General features: G+C 39.7%; 1 protein-coding gene across 3 annotated transcripts in view; it reads left to right on the plus strand.

Annotated features, from left to right (window-relative positions):
• cusr (Copper-only SOD repeat protein) overlaps positions 1-15,137 on the plus strand; it is a 210,607-nt gene that overhangs the window by 82,517 nt on the left and 112,953 nt on the right. The window lies entirely within an intron of this gene.

Genomic DNA, 15,137 nt, shown 5'->3' on the forward strand with positions numbered 1-15,137 from the left:
GATGAAGCGATTTCATAAACGTACAATAATGTTAGAATATCAAATCAAAAACAATGATAAAGCATTTATAACATTGTTGTAATGTTGTTTATTTATCTGAATGCTGTTTCTTCCCGAAGGTATTGTACTGAAATGATTTGATGTTGATGACACAGCATTAGGAATTTGGAGCAGGTGAAGGCCACTTAGCCCCTTGAGTTTTTTTTTTCACGCACAATTTTCCACATTCACTTCTTTCACCAACAACACACAGTGGCTGCACTGAGTACCATTTACAAGATGCACTGCACTCCCCAAGACTTCACCTATGGTACTTTCCAAATCTGAGACCTCCACCCATTATAAGATCAAGGGCACCAAATGCATGGGTTGGCCACCACTGAAACTCCCCCTCCATCCACACACCAATATGATTTGGAAGCATATTGTCATTCCTTCACAGTTGCTGGTTCATTATCATGACAGTTCTTCTGAGCGTTGGATGTTTCTACAACCCAAGCACTGTAGCAATCAAGAAGGCAGCTCACCATTATCATCTCCAGGGCAATCATGGATGAGTAATAAATGCTGGCACAGCCAGCAATACCCACATCCCATGAATGAATTTAAATAGAGATCAGGGCAGAGCTGATTGTGTCCAATTCCACATTCTGCCGTAATCTTGATAAACTTTGACTCCCTTAACAGTTAGGACAGTGTCCTCCACTTCTGTTTTAAAACAATTTCTTTTCACTTTCATGTTGAATGGACACCCACTTGAATGAATGACTGACTGGATCTGCTGGAAACATTACCAGACAGCTAATTTCTCTGAACAATAGATTTCAGGACTGGAATTTTTTTTTGGATTGCTTCTAAAAACTATGGGAGCTAATTGCGTGCAGAAGCTGTGCCATTAAGAAGTAAAGTATTTCTGAGATTTACAGAATAATGAGTGACTGTCACAGAAAACCTATCATTAATGTCAGAAATGCCACTGGTATAACTTACACCAGCAGAAACAGAAGGCCAAGTCTTATGTGCGACTCAAAGCCATAATGTGCCAAAAGCACAAACTAATATACGCAAACTAATAAGGCTTTTATATAAGTTCACCACTGTTTCCTGACTTCTTTAATTGTTCCAGACATCTTCTAGATTGTTAATATTTATTTCAAAAGGAATGGAGTATAAAAATAAGGTAGTCCTGCTAAATCTAAGTAAAAATCACAACACCAGGTTATAGTCCAACAGGTTTATTTGCAAGTACAAGCTTTCGGAGCGTTGCTCCTTCGTCAGTTAGCTAGATGAAGGAGCAGTTCTCTAAAAGCTAGTGTTTCCAAATAAACCTGTTGGATTATAACCTGTTGTTGTGTGATTTTGAACTTTGTCCACCCCAGTCCAACACCGGCCCCTCCACATCATTGCTAAATCTATACAAGATTTGACTTTCACCTCACTCAGAATATTGTGAATAGGTTTGGGCCCTTATCGAAAGAAAAATATAGTGACATTGGAGGCAGTTCATATAAGGTTTACTTAGTTTGTTTTCCCCTTGTTAAGGGTCTAGGACCAGGGGAAAGATTCTCAGAAAGGGCTGCTCAGTTTAGACAAAAATGAAGAAGAGTTTCTTCTCCTTGGAGTGTAGTGAATCTGTGGATTGTTTATTTACTCTAGAAAGCTCTGAGGCTAGGTCATTAGGTATTCAGGCTGAGGCAGACACATTTTTAATTAATAAGGGAATCACAGGTTATCTGGAAACTGCAGGAAAGTGGAGTCGAGGAAAATTCAACCAGCATGATCTCATTGAATGACAGAGCAGACTCATGGGCTGATTTGATTTGTTTCTGCTTCTATGTCTTCTCGCAAGAAGTGTACAAGACATCTGGTTAGTTTATTAACTACACTGGATAACTGGTACACAATATTTCTCTGCTTTAGTTCTTTGCTGCAGTCAACTAAGGTTGTAAGCATGGTTTCTGCCATGTTACCATAAGGTGATAAGATGAGGAAGCATGCCTCTAGAACTACCTCAACTTGTATGGCAATTGATCCTCTACTGTTGGCCAAATTCAGCACTGTATCCTTAACTAACTAGATAGTTAGTTAAGTATTTGAAGTAAGAGAGAGAGTCTGTATATTTGATTTGATTTATTCACATATAAGAGATACAGTGAAAAGTACTGTATTGTGTGCTAAGCAGACAAACCATACCTTGCAAAAGTATATCAGAGTAATAGAACAGAATGCAGAATATAGTGTTACAGCTACAGAGTGTAGAGAAAGACCAACTCTAATTCATGAGAGTTCCATTTGTAAGTCTGATAACAATGGGGAAGAAGTTCTTAAATCTGTTGGGACGTGTTTTCAAACTTTTGTATTGCCTGCCCGTTGGAAGAGGGTATAACCGGGGTAGGAGGGGTCTTTGATTATGTTGGCTGCTTTCCTGAGAAAGTGGGATGTGTAGATGGAGTCAATGGAAGGAAAGTTTGTGTGATGGACTGGACTGTGTTCACAACTCTCTGTAATTTCTTGTGGTCTTGGGCAGAACGGTTGCCTTACCGAGCTGAGTTGCATACAGATAGAATGCTTTCTCTGGTGCATCAATAAAAATTGGAAAGAGTTGTTGTGAATATGCCAATCTTCCTTAGGCTTCTGATAAAGTGAGGCATTGATATGCTTTATTTACTGTAGATTGACCAGGATAGAATGTTATATTCATAAATCGAAAGTGAAAATAACTTATGTTATCATAAATAATGGACCAAATATTGAAAAAGTTCTGTATAGAGCAAGTTTACTTTTTAAAAGATTTAGGCTCTCCTATTCACCCCACTTTACAAGTATAGCCTTGGATGTCATTTTGTGATGGCTTTTATAGGCAACATTTTGCCTTCTGGAACTCCATTTTTTGTTCCATTTAATGAATATAATTTTTACAAAAAATTTACACATTGGCTACAACGATTATTACACCATGCTTTGTACACAAAGTAACATCTACCAGGATAGCTAAAATAAATAAATGGCTTGAGGGATGGTGGAACCAATGTCATGGAGCGAGTGTTTGCTAGTGCTGTTGGTGAGGGTTTAAACTAATATGGCAGAGGGATGGGAACCAATGCAGGAAGTCAGAAAAGTGGGGACAGAAAGTGGAAAAGTGGAAGGCAGAGAAACCACAGACAAAAATCAAAAGGAGCCACATTACACCATGATTCTAAAAGGGCAATAAATTTATTTTAAAAATGAGCCTGAAGCTCTGTGCTTTAATGCAAGGAGCATTTGTAATAAGGTGGATGAATTAACCGCACAGACAGCTATTAATGGTTATGACGTAATTGGGATCACAGAGACCTGACAACAGGGTGACCAAGGACGGGTACTCAGCGTCCAGGTTATTCAATTTTCAGGAAAGACAGACAGAAAGGAAAGGGAGGTGGGGTAGTGTTGCTGGTTAAGGAGGAGGTTAACACTGTGCAGTAAGGAAGGACATTAGCCTGGATGATGTGAGATTTGTATAGGTGGAGTTGCAGAATACCAAAGGGAAAAAGACATTAGTAAGAATTGTGTACAGACCACCAAATAGTACTTGTGTTGTTGGGGACTGTGTCAAACAGGAAATTAGAAATGCATGCAGTAAGGATACAGCAATTATTATTGCTAACTTCAATCTACATGTTGATTGCTACCAGTGTTGTTAATCCAATGTGATGGAGGAGGATTTCCTGGAATGAATGAGGGATGGTTTCTGTGACCAATATGTTGAGGAACCAACTAGAAAGCAAGCCATCCTAGACTGGATATTGTGTAACAAGAGAAGATTAATTAGCAACATGCTGGTGCAAGATCCTTTGGGGAAGAGTGACCATAATATGGTTGAATTATTCATTAAGATGGAGAGTGCAACAATTAAATCTGAAACTAGGGTCCTGAACTTGAGGAAAGCTAACTTTGATGGTATGAGGCAAGCATTGGCATTGGTATGAGGATAAACTGGCCAAGGATACTGAAGGGGTTGACAGTGGATCGGCAATGGCAGACATTTAAAGAACACATGGATGAACTTCAACAATTGTTCAATTGCCACAAGAATAAAGTGGGGAAGGTGGCTCAACCATGGTCAACAAGGGAAATCTGGGATAGTGTAAAGTCAGAGAGGAGGCATAGAAATTGCCCAGAGAAAGCAGCAAACCCGAGGACTGGGAGAAATTTAAAATTCAGCAAAAGGGGACAAAAGATTTAATTTGGAAAGAGAAAGTAGAATATGAAAGTAAACTTGCAGAAAAAAAAACTGACTGCAAAGGCTTCTTTCGAAATGTGAAGAGAAAAAGACTGGTGAAGACAAATGCAGCTCCCCTGCAGTTGGAATCAGGTGAATTCATAATGAACAACAAAGATGGCAGAACCAGTTAAACAAATACTTTGGATCTGTCTTCACTAAGGAGGACTCAAATAATCTTCAGGAAATGTCAAGGGACAGAAGGTCAAGCATGGAGGAAATCCTTATTAGTCAGGAAATAGTATTGGGGAAATTGATGGGATTAAAACCCGATAAGTTCCCAAGACCTGATGCACTGCATCCCAGAGTACTTAAGAAAGTGGCCTTGGAAATAGCACATGCATTGGTGATCATTTTCCAACATTCTGTAGAGCCTGGAAGAGATCCAATGGACTGGACAGTAACTAATGTAAGGAGAAAGTGAGGACTGCAGATGCTGAAGATAAGAGTCAAGAGTGTGGTGCTGGAAAAGCACAGCAGGCCAGGCAGCATCTGAGGAGCAGGAGAATCGAGGTTTTGGGCATAAGCTCTTCATCAGTAAATTTCTGTAGAAGCTTTTGCAGTCAGTTTTTTTGTTTTCTGCAAGCTTACTTTAATATTCTACTTTCCCTTTCCAAATTAAACCCTCCGTCCTCCTCTGCTGAATTTTAAATTTCTCCCATTCCTCGGGTTTGCTGCTTTTTCTGGGCAATTTCTATGCCTCCTCTCTGACCTTACACTATCCCAGATTTCCCTTGTTGACCATGGTTGAGCCACTTTCCCCATTTTACTCTTTTAGCAATTGTACAATTTCCTGATGAAGGGCTTATGACTGAAATGTCAATTCTACTGCTCCTTGGATGCTGCCTAGCCTGCAGTGCTTTTCCAGCACCATACTCTTGACGGCAGCTAATGTAATCCTACTCTTTAAAAAAGGAGGGAGAGAGGAAATGGGGAATTATAGTCTGGTTAGTCTGACATCAGTGGTGGGGAAAATGCTGAAGTCAATCATTAAGGATGTAATAAATGAGCATTTGGAAAACGATGACAGAATTGGTCATCGTCAGCATGGATTCATTAAAGGGAAAACATGCTCGACAAATTTTCTGGAATATTTTGATGATGCGACTAGTAGAATAGACAATGGTGAATCAGTAGATATTGTGTATCTGGACCTTCAAAAGGCTTTTGATAAGGTCCCACACAAGAGATTACGAAGGAAAATTAAAGCTCATGTTATTGGAGAGAATGTATTGACATGGATAGAGAACTGGTTGGCAAACAGGAAGCAGAGAGTTTGAATAAAGGGGTCCTTTTCAGAGCAGCAGGCAGTGATGAGTGAGGTACCACAGGGTTCAGTGCTGGGACCCCAGCTGTTCACAATATACATTAACAATTTGGACAGAAGAATTGAATGCCACATCTCCAGATTTGCAAGTGACACTAAGCTTGGGTGGCCATGTGTGCTGTGAGGAAGATGCTAAGAGGCTGCAGGGTGACTGGACAGGCTGGCTGCATGGGCAAATACTTGACAAATGTAATATAATGTAGATAAATGTGGTCACACAAACAGAAAGGCAGATTATTATCTGAATGGTGGCAATTTAGGAAAAGATGAGACTTGGATGTCATGGTGGAATAGCCGCTGAAGGTTGGCATGTAGGTGCAGCAGGCAGTGAAGAAAGCTAATGGCATGCTGGTCTTTATAGGATGAGGATTTGAGTATTGGAGTAAGGATATCTTGCTACAGTCATACAGGGCCTTGGTGAGGCCATACCTTGAGTATTGTATACAGTTTTGGTCTCCTAATCTGAGGAAGGGCATACTTGCTACTGACGGAGTCCAGTGAAGGCTCACCGGACTGAATCCTAGGATGGTAGGACTGAAATATGAGGAAAAACTGGATCTCATCGAAACATACAAAATCCTGATGGGGCTGGACAGGTTAGATGCGGGAAGAATGTTCCTAATGTTGGGAAAGTCCAGATCAAGGGGATCACAGTCTAAGAATTGGGTAAGCCATTCAGGACTAGGATGAGGAAGAATTTCTTCACTCGGAGAACTGTGAACCTGTGGAATTCTCTCCCACAGGAAGCTGTTGGAGCCAGTTCATTAGATAGATTCAAAATGGAACCAGACGTGGTCCTTGTGGCTTAAGGGATCAAGGGGAGAGGGTGGGAAAGGGATACAGAGATTGCATGATCAGCCGTGCACATATTGAATGATAGTGCAAGCTTGAAGGACCAAATGGTCTATTCCTGCACCTATTTTCTATGTTTCAATGTGAGGCACTCCAGGTTCATTTCCCCACATACCAGATATTGAGTTCCTCTGAGTTTCATCTTGACTTGATTTTGCAACCACATTGCCATAAAAGATTTGCAAATCTACCACAGGACTGATTCAGAGAACTGTTTGTCAATTAGATTTGAGTAATTATAGACTGGATAGCAATGAGTTCCTTAAAACTTGTTCCTTTTTTGTAAAAGAAAACCCAAATGAAATGTTGACATCATAGTCCAAGACGGTACACTTCCTACCTTCTTATGAATCATGATGATAATTACTCAGTATGTCAAGTTTTTTAGGAAAGGAATTTTTTTTTGACTCAACTCCTAAAACTCCATATGTCTCATTTCCTTAGTTACATTATTCGCTTGTTGTCCAGGCATGAAACTGCTTTTGTGGATCAGCATCTCATCAATCAAACCTTTTCATTCTTACTTCAGCTTTTATTGGTAATTCCAGTTTTCTATATTATTAGAAAGTTGAAGATCTGGCTCTTTTGTCTCATCACAGATATGTCTTCTTCCTGGCCCCTGTTTTCCTTTCCTCATTTCAAATGATTGCCTTTTGGTGTAAAACAAGACTGTGTTGAATTTCTGAAAGTCTTGATATTTTAAGATAGGTCTCTATTTTAGGGAAAGCCAACTTCAGTTTTCACAGCCTTTAAAAGTCTAATCACTTTAGTTGCAGACCTGGTTACTCTTTCAGAAACAATTCTAACTTCTCAGAATAAGATCCTGACTGGTCTTGCTAGGGTGGACATGAAAAAGATGTCTTCTCATGAGAACATCAGAACTATAGCGGTCACCCTTTAAAAATAAGGGATTCCACAATTAAGACAGATGAGGAGGTTTTTCTCGGAGAAAGGCAAAGGAAACACTCTTTGAATATTTTTAAGACTGTGGTAGATTCTGGATAAGCAAGGGGATGAAAAGGTAGTGGGAATGGATGAGAATGTGGAGTAACCAAATCAGTCTTTATCTTATTGAATGGTGAGACAGGCTCGAGGAGCCGAATGGCTTGCTCCTAACTTGTGCATTCTGCTGTTTTGATATGTAGACAGCCAGAGATTCTGGTTTTCTTGCTAGGGTCTGACCAATGCCTGACAAATAGTACAAACACATTTTACTTTCTCCCTCTCAAAGTACAACATAGGGTTTTACTTGCATTTCTTACACGAATCAACTATTGGTCTGAAATGTAATGAATGAAACTACCATCATACTAATGTTTTTTCTTGACTAAAAATTCCCTCATTTGGGAACTGAATTTCTGAGGGGGTTCCCTCATTTACACACTGACCTTACTGTGTTTTGAAATTTTTCAAATTTTATTATTTAGTAAATAGTTTGGTTTATTTTATCTTCATTTCTTTTGCATAATAAACCTATTAGTTTGTGCACGCATCACAAAAATCGAGAAGATGAAAGGGTGGGCAAATGGACTGTCAGTGTTTATTTCAAAAGGAATAGAGTATAAAAGTAAGGTGGTCTTGCTAAGTATATACAAGGTTTGAGTTTCACCTCAGCTAGAATACTGTGAACAGGTTTGGGTCCTCGACTAAGGAAAAATATAGTGACATTGGAGGCAGTTCACAGAAGGTTCACTTAGTTTGTTTTCCCCTTGTTAAGGGTCTAGGACCAGGGGAAAGATTCTCAGAAAGGGCTGCTCAGTTTAGTCAAAAATGAAGAAGAGTTTCTTCTCCTTGGAGTGTAGTGAATCTGTGGATTGTTTATTACTCTAGAAAGCTCTGAGGCTAGGTCATTAGGAATTCAGACTGAGATAGAAGGGTTCAAGAAAATTACACTTTTCAGGGAAGTGGTACTGAGCAAATGTTTGGAGCTATTGACTGATAAATACCTGAGTCCTGATGGAAATCATCCCAAGGGCCTTAAAAGTAGTAATAAATGAGGTAATTGATATGTTCTGAATTTCTTAGATTTGGGGAAAGTTCCATTAAACTAGAAAGCAGTGAATATACTTCCTTTCATCAAAAAAGGGAAGGAGACTGAAAGCAAGAAACTAAAGACCAGTTAGCTTACCATGATCTTTCCCATGATATGTCAGAAGCTATTATTAAAAGTATTACAGTAGAGCACTCATAAGTTCAAGGTAAGCAGGCAGAATCGGCATGGTTTCATGAAACGGATACCTTGTTTAACCAATCTGTTGGAGGTCTTTAAAGCAGCATGTGCAGTGGATAAAGAAGAATACTGGATATACAGTTGATTTACATATGAGCAAGGGATAAGAATAGGCGACTCAGGTCTTTGAGCATTTTGTGTTTCAATAAGATCATGGCTGATCTGATTTCAACTGCTACTCTATGTTCCTACATATCTCTAAGTAATCTTTCGTACCCTTGATAATGAAAAATCTATCTTCCTCTCCCTCCAAAACACTTGAGGATTCTGCATCCATTGCCTTTTAAGGTAGAGAATTCTGAAGACTCTCAACACAGACTGTTTTCTCCTCTCTGTATTAAATAGGCAACCCCTTATTTTTAAATGATGACTCCCTAGTTCTAGATTCTCCCACAAGAGGAAACAGCTTTTCCAAATCCACCTAGTCAAGGCCATTCATGATCTTTGTATGTTTCAGTTAAGTCACCACTGACTATTCTGAACTCGAAGATACAGGCCGGGCCTGTATCTTCACGTAAGGCAATCCACTCATCCCAGGAACTGTATTAGTTTAGCTAACCTTCTCTAAACTTCTTTCAACACATAAATTCTTCTGTAAGTGAACAGTACTGCACAAAGCACCCCAGATACAGTCTCACCAAAGCCCTGTATAACTGAACCATAACCTCTGTACTCTTAGATTCAGTTCCCCTCACAATAAACTATAACTATTACGCGCTGTACCTGCATACTAATCTGCAATTCATGCATCAGGACACCTTGATCTCTCTCTGCATCTCAGAGCTCAGCACCTGTCTCACCAGAAGATATTTGGGAAGGTGTCATATCAAGAGTTATTGCGGAAAATAAATATCGTGGTGAAGGGGCTAATATGATTAAAGATGGGATAGATATAAATAAGCCAAATTCTGGTTTACAAGATGTAATGAGATGTGTGCCACAAGGTGCAGTGCTGGAGCCTCAGCATGTTTCAGTTTAGAAAATAACATGGATGAAGGGACAGTAAGAATGATTGCTACATTTGTTGATGACACAAAGATAGCTAGGAAAGTGAGTTGTGAAGAGGACATAAAGGGCTATAGATAGCTTAAGTGAGTGGTCCAAGATCTGCTAAATGGAGTATAGTATGGGAAAATGTGAAACTATTTTGGCAGGAGGAATACAAAGAAGCATGTTACTTAAATGGTGAGAGATTATAGGGTACTGAGATGCAGAAAGTTCTGGGTGTCTTTCTGCATGAATTGCACAAGTTTAATATGTAGATACAGCAACTAAGTAGGAAGCTAATAGAATGTTATCATATTATGGGGGGGAATTTAATACAAAAAGTATGGAGCTTTAATTGTATAGGACATTGGTGAGACAATCTGGCAAAAACATGTGCACAGTAATGGTCAGCCTATTTAAGGAAGGCTGTGAATGTAGTGGAAGCAGATTAGAATAGGTTTACTAGACTAATAGCTGAATTGCATGATTATCTTCTGACCAAGAGTTGGACAGGCTAGGTATCTGGAATTTCGCATAGTAAGAGGCTGTTTGATTGAAGTATGTTTGATCTAGAGGAGTCTTGGCTGGTTTAGATGTAGAGAGAAAGTGTTTAAACAGAGACACCTTGTACTACAAAAAGCCATTTAAGATTGAGAGAAGGATAATTTTTTTTCTCAGAGGGTAATGAGTCTTTGAAACTCTTTTGCAAACAGAGTTTTTGAATGTGTTAAAGGCAGAGGCAGATGGATTCTTGATGGATGAAAAGTTATTGCAGTAGGTGGGAGAAGAGTAATCAGATCATTCATGATTTTAATGAATGGTGGAGCAGGCTTGAGAGGCTCAGTGGCATGTAGCTGCTCTTCATCTGTATGCTCATAAATATCGTCTTAAAAAGATCCTGTAATCTGGCCTACTCCTTTCTTTGTAAGGAAATCATGCAAATCAGGTAAAGAAACAAATCTTGACTCAGACTTGGCTCCTCCTTGATGTATACTTGTACTCTTCTTATGATTGGTAAATCTGTTTTCACTGGATGTAACATCTGTTGCTTTTCTACCAGCTCTGAGTCACAAAAATTCCCATCTTGTGATTCCCTTGTTTTGACCAAATCTTTTTGATGTGGGTGACTGTATTTTGTGAAGTAGAAAGCTAGCCCCCTACCAATCCCCTGAAATAAGAGCACAGTAAAGTTTATACCAGCAGCATTATTTTGGCAGGAGCCCAGATTTTCAGCATCAATGTTATGTCCCCTTGAAATGACCAAAAATCAAATCTATGGGAGAAAACAATAAAATTCAGATGGAGTGGACAGAAACTAACATGTATATTCAGTGCATTTAATTTGGACTGTGCTTGTTGATGCTGGAATCAGCTACGAAATACTCCCTTGCTGGTTGGATTTAAAGGTGAGTTATTTCAAAGAAGATTCAGAGATTTGTTACAAATTGACATAGACTGGGACTGCCATAGTGTTAAGGAGTTAGATGGAGAGGAATTTGTGTGTACAAGAAAATCTTCTGATTCAGTATATGGATGTACCTACCGGAAAAGATGCAAGACTTGACCTACTCTTGGGAAATAAGGCAGGGCAGGTGACTGAGATGTCAATGGGGGAGCACTTTGGGGCCACGACCATAATTCTTATTAATTTTAAAATAATAATGGAAAAGGATAGACCAGATCTAAAAGTTGAAGTTCTAAATTAGAGAAAGGCCAATTTTGACAGTATGAGGCAAAAATATCAAAAGCTGACTGGGGGCAGATGTTTGTAGGAAAAGGGACAGCTAGGAAATGGAAAGCCTTCAAAAATGAGATAACAAGAGTCCAGAGACAGTATATTCCTGTTAGGGTGAAAGGCGAGGCTGGTAGGTGTAGGAAATGCTGGTTGACAAGAGAAATTGAGGTTTTGGTTAAGAAAAAGAAAGAAGCATATGTCAGGTGTAGACAGGAGAGATCGAGAGAACTCTTAAGAGTATAAAGGCAGTTGGAGTATAATTAAGAGGGAAATCAGGAGGGCAAAAAGGCGACATGAGATAGCTTTGGCAAATAAGATTAAGGAGAATCCAAAGGGTTTTCACAAATACATTAAGCACAAAAGGGTAACGAAGGAGAGAATAGGGCCCCTCAAAGATCAGCAAGGCAGCCTACGTGTGGAACCACAGGTGATGGGGGAAATATTAAACAAGTATTTTGCATCAGTGTTTACTGTGGAGAAGGATATAGAATGTGGGGAAGTAGATGGTGACACGTTAAAAAAGGCCATATTTCAGAGGAGGAAGTGCTGGATGTCTCGAAACACCTAAAAGTGGATAAATCCCCAGAAGCTGATCAGGTGTCTGGATCAGGTGATCTAGAACGCTGTGGGAAGCTAGAGAAGTGATTACTGGGCCTCTTGCTGAGATATTTGGATCATCGATAGTCATAGGGGAGGTGCCGGAAGACTGGAGGTTGGCAAATGTGGTGCCACTGTTTTAAGAAAGGTGGTAAGGGAAAGCCAGGGAACTATAGGCCGCTGAGCCTGACATCGGTGGTGGGCAAGTTATTGGAGGGAATCCTGAGGGACAGGATTTACATGTATTTAGAAAGGCAAGGATTGATTAGGGATAGTCAGCAAGACTTTTTGCAGGGGAGATCATGTCTCACAAACTTGATCGCATTTTTTGAAGAAGTTACAAAGAGGATTGATGAGGGCAGAGTAGTGGAAGTGATCTATATGGACTTCAGTAAGGCGTTCAAAAAGGTTCCTCATGGGGGACTCGTTAGCAAGGTTAGATCTCATGGAATACAGGGAGAACTAGCCATTTGGATACCAGAACTGGCTCAAAGGTAGAAGACAGAGTGGTAGCGGAGGGTTGTTTTTCAGACTGGAGGCCTGTGACAAGTAGTATGCCACAAGGATCGGTTCTGGGTCCTTTGCTTTTTATCATTCACATAAATGATTTGGATGTGAATATAGTAGGTATAGTTAGTAAGTTTGCAGATGACACCAAAAGTGGAGGTGTCGTGGACAGCAAAGAAGATTTCTTCTGAGTACAACGGGACCTTGATCAGATGGGCCAATCGGCTGAGGAGTGGCAGATGGAGTTTAATTCAGATAAATGTGAGGTGCTGCATTTTGGGAAAGCAAATCTTAGCAGGACTTATACACCTAAAGTCCTAGGGAGTGTTGCTGAACAAAGAGACCTTGGAGTGCAGGTTCATAGTTCCTTGAAAGTGGAGTCTCAGGTAGATAGAATAGTGAAGAAGGCGTTTGGTATGCTTTCCGTTATTGATCAGAGTATTGAGTACAGGAGTTGGGAGGTCATGTTGCGGCTAGGCCACTTTTGGAATATCATGTGCAATTTTGGTCTTCCTATCTGAAGGATATTGTGAAACTTGAAAGGGTTCAGAAAAGGATGTTACCAGGGTTGGAGGATTTGAGATATAGGGAGAGGTTGAACAGATCGGAGTGGATTTCCCTGGAGTGTCGGAAGCTGAGGGGTAACCTTATAGAGGTTTATAAAATCATGAGGGGCATGGATAGGATAAATAGGCAAAATCCTTTCCCTGGGGTGAGGGGGTCCAGAACTAGAGGGCATAGGTTTAGAGTGAGAGTGGAAAGACATAAAAGGAACCTAACTGCAACTATTTCATGCAGATGGTGGTATGTGTGTGGAATGAGCTGCCAGAGGATGTGGTGGAGACTTGTACAATTGCAGCATATAAAAGGCATCTGGGTGGGTATACGGATAGGAAGGGTTTGGAGGGATATGAGCCAAGTGCTGGCAATGAGACTAGATTGGGTTAGGATATCTGGTCGGGATGGATGGGTTGGATGAATGGTCCATTTCCGTGCTGTACATCTCTATAACTTGATTCCTGACTGAGAGAGTTATCGTTTTAAAATTGTACAGGAGACAGAGTGAATACACTGAAAATAAAAAAGTGATATGACTGGTCATGTGCAAATGTCATACTTTCCTAATGCCATAAAGTCGTCATTCTAAAATTACAATAATTAATTAATGGACTCAGCGCCTTTAGAGCAATACATTACAAAGATTGGTAGAAGTGTGAGAGAAGATTAGGTTGAATCAAGTATTAATGATTTAGTGGTAACTAGCTTGACTTGAAAAGGTGGTTGACTATTTAAATTCTAATTCTTTCTGTGCTTCAGTACATAGTCAGGACATGAATTCCTTGCCAAAAAGAATTTGGATAAAATTAGATAGAAAGCTCCAGGTAAAATAATATTTTCATTCCCGTGGGAACCTGCCATTAGAAAAGAGGAACAGTTTTACCTTCTCTCTCACTAACGGTGCCTTATTGCAGTATTTTGACAAATATGACTTTAAATGCCATTGAAGAGGTAACTTTAGCCACAATGCTAGTAAAACATGAGAGCTTTAATACTGAATGAAAAAGATGGTGCTTACATTTATTTTTCATTATTCTGTTAATATTTTGACAGGTTAATTATAGTCACTTTTCAGGATGGTGCTGAACTCCTCAACAAAAGAGTGCACAGCTTTCCAATTCTTGGGACCTAGAGAGACAGTATGATTTTGTTGGGGAGTGGAACTGGAGTACAATAATGATAGAAAGAGTCAGCACATATCTGAATGCCAGGGAAGATATTTGATTCAGAGAGAAGCACTGAAATTTTGATTCATATTTAAGTCTCCTTCATTTGTATCAGTGGGGAGGGCAATTGCTTGACGCAAGATCAATAAAAACTGTGAGGCTGAAGTGTTAAATCATTGAGTTAGTACAGAAATAAAAAACAAAATCATGGGTCATTAGGATTTTTATCTAATTTTGTAATGAACAGTGTCTTAACTTTAAATATTTTGTAATTATGTTTTTCCTTCCAGGAACATAATTTTCCTAGTTTCGTTTGTAAAAAAAAGATCTAAATTTTCATTGTGGAATTTATAATATGTGACCAAAGTTCAGTGTTGGCCGTCATATGGTATGTGTATACCCTCACTTTTTAAAACATTTTCCAAATATGCCATGTATCATTCAAACTACTTTTTGTATCTCCAAGTGTCTGCTTTATTCAAGGTCTTGGTTGAAATGTCAGGGAAATCTTTGTTGTAAGTGAATTAACATTCACAGCTTGTTTTGGTGTAAGATCCATCTGGTAGATTTGCTTCTTTAAGGTGGAGATCTTTCGGGCATTGTTGGTCTCATGTAAAAGTGGAAATCCCTTGGTGATCTAACAAGAAGAGGGCCTTGTCTTGGACAAGATGCAGTTGAATTAGATTAGATTAGATTAGATTACATTACAGTGTGGAAACAGGCCCTTCGGCCCAACAAGTCCACACCGACCCGCTGAAGCGCAACCCACCCATACCCCTACATTTACCCCTTACTTAACACTACGGGCAATTTAGCATGGACAATTCACCGAACCTGCACATCTTTGGACTGTGGGAGGAAACCGGAGCACCGGAGGAAACCCACGCAGACACGGGGAGAACGTGCAAACTCCACACAGT

Source organism: Chiloscyllium plagiosum, unplaced genomic scaffold (assembly GCF_037043375.1).
Source record: "Chiloscyllium plagiosum isolate Xiang-an unplaced genomic scaffold, Cpla_swu_hap1 HiC_scaffold_22, whole genome shotgun sequence".
NCBI lineage: Eukaryota > Metazoa > Chordata > Chondrichthyes > Orectolobiformes > Hemiscylliidae > Chiloscyllium > Chiloscyllium plagiosum.